Consider the following 7,006-nt stretch of genomic DNA (forward strand, 5'->3'; position numbering starts at 1 on the left):
GTAAGCATTCCTAAACAAAAACAGTTTGGGGTCCTTGGTTAACAGAAACAGAAATTTGGTGATCAGCAATGAACAGCACTGGAACAGTAAAAAACAGATTCGCAAGATGTGAACACCAAGAAGCTTTAAAAAAAAAAAAAAAAAAAGTGCTTTTTGAAAAGTTTCCTGATGATTTGGGAAATAAGTTAGGCTGCAGCAAGGTATTACATTTTGCATTAAACAAAAAAAAAAAACCCCCCAACATCTAACTGTTTTAAGCCAGCAGAAATTTTGGATGTTCCAACGGAACTTCTAAAGATTTAATCAAAACGTGACTAGGATGCTGTTGTCATTCACCGATGTACCCAGCCTTTTAGCCCTCTTCATTCCCCAATGCTTCTCACAGCATTTGACAAAGCAGCACATACAGCAAAAAATCCCCCATCTGATGGGGGATCTGTGGCTCTTGCCAACTTATCACCACAAATCTTTTCTGACATAGAGAATCAAGCCACAAAAGAAAGAAAAGCAGAAGACTTTTTCTTCCCCAGAAGAGAAGAACTCTCAGCTTTTTATAACATATCAGGTAGGATGGCACTATTACATTAGCCAGTTGTCTGAATCCCAAGGGACCATTTCCTATAGTCCTGCTACAAATTCTTCTACCATTTAAATAAGAAACAGAAAACAAACTTTATTTTCCTCAACTCAGCAACTCCAAAGACTGGACGGTGGTTACATACAGACAGTCTGAGAAGGAATACGTGTAATATTCCCCTTGGTGCATCAGGGGGCTTATGCACATACTCCAATGAGTACGACTCTAATCACATGAAACAAAATGTGTTAGAGAATATCTTTTATTAGACCAGTTATATTAGTTGGGAATAACATTAGCCAAGCCTTCTGGCCCAACATGGCCTTCCTCAATTCTGGGACAGAAGCAGATACAACCTAACCTAAGTATCAGGTCGAACAATTACTTCTGTTTAATTCCATTATGTAAATGAAAATTCACAAAAGAGGAAGAGAAAGAGGACAGTAAACCTGTGGAACAAAGATAAGTTATCAGAAGTAGGCACAGACAAAATAAAGATCAATTGAAATATATCAGCGTAATTCTGTAAAACAGAAAGACCATTCAAAAGGAAGAATGTCATTATTACTTGAAGAGGAGAAGTTAACAGGCAGAGCAGGTAAATTGTAACAAGCCATAAAACCATCATCCGTGTTAAGTGCATGACTTTAATGTCCAATGAAGCTACGAATTCTTGCTCCCAGGCCACTCTTCTGAAGATACTGCATAGGTTTGCTTTGAGTATCAGGCCTCTGCAGTCAGAAAGAGTGATCTTCCTCCAATATGTCATTGGTTCAATAAAATATATTATCGAACGAACTTTACTTCCTGCATATTTCCTAGACCATCATGGCCACAACACTACACAAATAAGCCAGGCATCCTTACTTTTGGCATTACTTAAAGCAGGGCTGTCCAACTTCTGGGCTGCCAGGGGCTGCATGAGCCACAGACTTGGGGGCGGGGTGGGGGAAGAGATGTCACCCCCTCACACAAGCTGTTCACCATGCCGGCAGCCCTCCCGATTCCCACAAATGTGAATAGCCTCCCCTCACCCCAAGCAATCCATGAAAGCAAAAGCAGACCAGCTCCCTCACCTTGCGCAAAGCCCCACCTCCACCTCCCAGCTAGGCATGCTTCATGGCAGCTCTTCCCCCCTGTTGCACAGCCCAACTCCTCCTTTTGCCACACATGCAGCATGGCACCTCAGAGTCCCTGCTGTGCATGCAGCATGGACAGCCTAGCTCCCTCCTACTCCCCAGAAGCAGGGACAAGAAACAGAAGCTGAAGAAGGAATGGGGGAGGCCAGAGACCCCAACCACCACCTCAGTAAGAAAAGGAACCTCATGGCTGCAGCCCACCATTTAGAAAGCCCTACCGTAAGAGAAGTACAGCTATCCAGTCTACTCATTAAGAGTTATTTCATGATTCAGAGTCAAAGCATGTGTTAGGAAATAAAAGAAAAACAGTGTGCCCTGCTAATTCTTTTGAAAGAAGAACCATTTACACAGCTACACTGCAACAGAAACCTGTGAAAACACAATTTTACTCTTTGTATTTTTTTTACCCTCCCCAAGGGTTTGGGGTTTTTTTTAAGTCAATCAAAATTCTCTCTTCTGCAATTACACAAGTTAATTATGTGCTGTGGGGAACCATACAGAATTTGCAGAGATGGATGTTTCCCCACCTCCGCTCCCCCATCTCTAACCTCTGCGAGAGGATATGTTTGTTTGTGTTAAGTAAGGGAGCATCCCTTGGGTGTTTAAAGCATTATTTTTATTAATATTAGACTGTACTGGTTAAAGTAGATTGTACTGGTTTGTTGCTCGAGTGCGTTTCATTCTCTACAAATTATCTTGCCTAGAGCCAACTCATGCTACGTGTTAGAAATATTCCTAAATTGTTTTATTTTTTTTTAATATAAATAATTTGCATCACACAAACACAATAGCAGTTGTCTCAGCACATAAACATTAATAGGAATTGTTTATTTATAAAAATTGTTTTCCATAACTAAACATTTAACACTGTTTTATTTATTTCCTACAGTTGCAAATGATCTACATATTTTCCAACATTACGTGGGGCAGAACCAACAAAACCCATATCATTACCCCACAAAATTAAACCAGCCTATTGTCTAGACAGATCTGATCACTTAATATATCATATACAGGAACATCACTTCGATACAGTGCCCTGTTGTGGAAGGTTTGCCAAACAACAGGATAATAAACATTCAGGTTTTGGTGAAGGAGGAAACCATACCATGAAGTCTAATTTACATACAATTTTGTGTATGTAAATTCTGATATCAACTAAATGACATACTTCTTTTCAAGTCCATAGTTTTTAAATATAGAATGTATTTTTCCCTTCCAATTCTCAAAATATTTCCAATGCATTCACTGCACAATCTAAGCAAACAACAAGCCCACACCATGCACACCTTTCCACTCCCAGAGAGGCTAAGAGCACAGAACAATTATTTTACAGTAAGGATGGCTTCTCTGGGAAAGAATTCAAATAAAGCAAGAAAGGAAAAGCATAAATGTTGCCTTTTAAAGGGGCTGAACCCGCAGTCTTCCTTGGGTGAACCTACTCACACAAGTAATTTTACTCAAATTAAAAGGTCCATTACAAGCAAAGGTACTGCTCATGCCATAAGTATTTCCAGAATCAAGGCCTCAAAAAAAAAAATAAAACAAGAATTTGCCTCTGGGAGTCCTACTCAAGCATGGGGGTAAAAGAGGGACTCCTTCTGAAGTTAGTTAGAAATGTTCCCACTGACTCTAAGCACTCAGTCTGACTCCTATTATAGTAAATATTTATTACCAAATATTTAGTGTTTCCTCATATGCTGAGCCCAAAATGGAATAGCTTGCCAAACACATTCTTTTTCCAAAGAAGGCTCTCTGCTGCTGCTCACAACTTTCTCTTCTTGGAATTTATATTTTTTATATATGGCAAATTCTTATATATTGAGCATTATTTCCTGTGCCTAAGGAAGGAAAGGTGTGTCAAATTTTTGGAAAACTTCAGTTTCAAAGCTACATAACACCACATGACTAATTCCTGAAAGGAAAAGAACAGCAATATAGGAAGGCTCCATGACAGATAAGAAAGCTGGTACAAATAAACAAAAATAGAAGGGATGTAAACATTATAAAAAACATGACTGAAAAAGTGACCTAATCTTAAGAATCATTAAAGAAAGACAAGAGAGAGAAACTGGTAATCATAGTTATGCATATTGCCTACATTTACATGGCCCATGTAGGTGCTGATCTGTTTCCCATCTCCACCCTATTAAAGCACTGCCAGGAAAGTCTCCTATACTTCTGTAAAATCCTATTCAACAGAAGCATGCCCACAAAAAAAAAAAAAAGAGTTGAGATTAAAGCTACTTCATGTCAAAAAAGCCACTAACAAACAATACAAAACAGCAGTTGAAAGACTTAGGCTACATACAGCTGTTCTGTTTCTATTAGGAGAATTGCCATTCTCCTGGTAGAAACCACAAGTGCACAGATATTCTAACTTTTTCTCCAAAGACAAAAATGGCCATTCTGCAAGAAAAATAACCCAGTTCCAACCAGGCAGAAGTCATTCCCAGGAGAATTTCTCTCAGAAGAACCTTGCACCTTCCCAAGACCAGGGACTTCCCTGCAGCTTAATACCTCCAGGGGCCCAGGAGTAGAAACATGGGGAAAGGCTCCTGTGTCTTCTGTAGCCGGTGTCACCCCATTCTGGAAAAAACATAGGGAGCAATTGTTCCCACTCCTTTGGGAGACTAGGAAGGGAAGGGAGCCAACTCCTCATACGCTCACATACCAGAATCCCTGGCCCGTGTGAGAAACAGAAGGGGGCACTGTCCCTCCCAGAACAGGATGACTGGAGCAGCCCATGCTTTCCCCAGACCAGGGATTACTCCCATCTCCTGGAAGGTGCAAGGAACAGGGGAAAGGCGGCAGATGCAAACTGAACATCTGTACTGCTTCTTCTCCCAGAATCATTCCTAGTGATGGAAATTTCCCAGTGCTAGAAATGAACATTTGTACACAACCTTAGAAATTTGGAGAACTAGGAACAGGACATCTAAGCAGAAAGGATGAAAACCTTTACTCATTTATTTAACATTTTCTTTTGCATTCTTTTCATGTAGACAGCTTCAGTTTTGCAAATTGTAACGTACTTCATTTGGCTCATGAAAAGGAATCTTGCAACTGAATCTTACAGGATATTAGATTTTACTACAAAAGCTATGCCTGGACTAGAATAACTGTGCTATTATTGCTGTCTTCTGAGATTTGGGTTTTTTTAATGTTTTATGTAAAATTGTTTTGAGAAATAATGAAAATAATACCACAAAATAAAAGCCACTAGAGAGAGACAGGATAAAGCAAGTGTAATGGTACAGAAGCTATTCACATGAAACCAGCAGACAGGAACAAAAGAGGAAATTTCAGAGAAAAATGGGAGGTAATACACCAGGAAAAGAATGTGCACATGGCATAAAAAATTAAAGCAATTGTATTTGTCTCTAGATATTTCTGCTGTCATTCCTGCCCAGCAGATTAATGTATTCTGTTGTTCAAAATGAAAAGATTAGCTTTTATGCTTTATTCAATCTCAGTCTTTTGGAATTAAAGCAGTTCCCATTTAGTGGTTTCTTTCACAACCCCAGTGATTTGTTTCTCCTTAAAGTGGCATAGGGTGCTTTCAACTACTAGTTCACCTGGAGGGGTTTTTCACCACAGATACAGGGCATTCTTAAATTAATAAAATCAGCCCAGATCTTTAACTGGAGTACATAAGCATAACTGCATTTACTTCACTTGACCTATTCAAGTTAAAGTCACCTGAAGATCTGGCCCACAGAACTTTAATCCAGTTGGGATTGTTAAAATCTTTTCCAGCTTTTTCTCTGAGCATTATGTGGGTTTTCACATTTCAACACTTAATTTATTTTTTTCACAAATTAAGGATGTTTATATTCTTAATCCCAAATTCAGTTTAATAAGTATTCCCTTCCAAATACCTAGGTAAATAGTCAGGTTTCATTAGCCACAGAATTTGGAACACTCTTCCATGCAGGCTAGCTGACTGCTCCCTATTCACTCCACACACAACATTTCTTGCTTACTTCAAAAAGCTAGGCAGCGCAGCTAGTTTAGAATCAGATACAAGCAGAAGGCAGGTCAGGGTGGCACATTAGAGACTGACAGGTTTAGAGATCCAGAATCAGATACAGTATAGTATGTACCCATTATTTTGAAAAGCTCCCCAAAGTATCTTCTTGTGTCAATTGTACAAACTAGTGTCACGAGCATCCTTCATTCTGCTGACCAGGCCTTCGCTGTTGGCAATATTGTCCTGTCAGCTCAGCAATTCTTCTAGTCACAAATACTGGCTCCATCCTACCACTCTCCCTTTAACAATTCCTAGGGTGAAAAAATAAGCTGTGCCCACAAGTCTGTAGTTCATTGCTAAGTCAGCTGACAACAAAAGCAGAAAAAAAACACAAATGATAGGGGTGAGTAAATTATAAAAGCTTTTCTGCCCTCTCTTACAGCAAACTCCATATTAAAATAAACAAACAAAATAACACTGTACAGCACACTAAGGAAATTCAGAAATTTGAGTTGCTGCTAACATAAAAAATAAAGCATTGTACGTAGCCAACTGGATCCTATTACCTCCTTGGTTTGGTACCAAAATGGGGATAATAATGTTTATCCTTCTTTAGTTTTAAGATCTGCTAATCAGGAGCACTATCAATGTGAAATTAGTCTCGGGTATTTCACTTGCTTACTCCATCCCTTCCCTGAAACCTGTGATTTGCTGGCATGCATGCCCAGACAGCTAACAACAGCTGCCGGTCAGGGTGCAATAGCAGTGTAATAGTGATTCCTCACGCCAAACCATCACTTGTGCAATCCTGCGCTTTTCTTGTTTGGGGGAAGTCAGGAAAGTCCAGTCCTGAAGATCCCGGTCGGTCCCTGAAAGAATAACATAAAGGCCCCCGCAGAACAGGGCACTGAGCTGAGGAAGTGAACTGTGGTGTTGCAGGGGTCTTTCTAAGAGGGTACACAGGATATAAAGCTGTCAAGTCCCTCTCCTCTAGAGGGCCCGAAGCAGCACTACACCACCAGTCTCCCCAAGCCCACGGGGGCATCATGGCAACGTGTCTTCCTGGCCACGGTGGCTCTGCACTTCAGAAGTTTACACTGCAGACGCCTTACAATACACTCTGGATCTCAATCCAAAGCAGACAGCCGGGCAGGGCACACAAGCCCGGCGGCACAGACTACCCACCCCTCCCAGGAGCGGGGCAGGCACTTACCCCGGGCGGCCGCAGCCTGGGCGCTTGGGCGGCGGGAAAGGTGGGCGGCGGCGGTCGGCGGCGGCCCGTGGCGGCCAGGGCGAGCAGGGCGCCCAGCGCGAAGG

At 41.1% G+C, this 7,006-nt stretch overlaps 1 protein-coding gene across 3 annotated transcripts in view; it reads right to left on the bottom strand.

Annotated features, from left to right (window-relative positions):
- The window catches only part of SNX25 (sorting nexin 25), a 162,198-nt gene extending 155,242 nt beyond the window's left edge, over positions 1-6,956 (bottom strand). For 2 of the 3 annotated variants that reach the window (XM_014521684.2, XM_025208029.1), the window contains exon 1: positions 6,903-6,956. The gene's annotated coding sequence lies outside the window, so the exon portion shown is untranslated. Of the gene's footprint in view, positions 1-5,822; positions 6,013-6,902 lie in introns of those variants that run through there. The other variant, XM_025208024.1, reaches the window with a different exon arrangement.
- Positions 6,957-7,006: the final 50 nt, after the last annotated feature.

Source organism: Alligator sinensis, unplaced genomic scaffold (assembly GCF_000455745.1).
Source record: "Alligator sinensis unplaced genomic scaffold, ASM45574v1 scaffold528_1, whole genome shotgun sequence".
Classification (NCBI taxonomy): domain Eukaryota; kingdom Metazoa; phylum Chordata; order Crocodylia; family Alligatoridae; genus Alligator; species Alligator sinensis.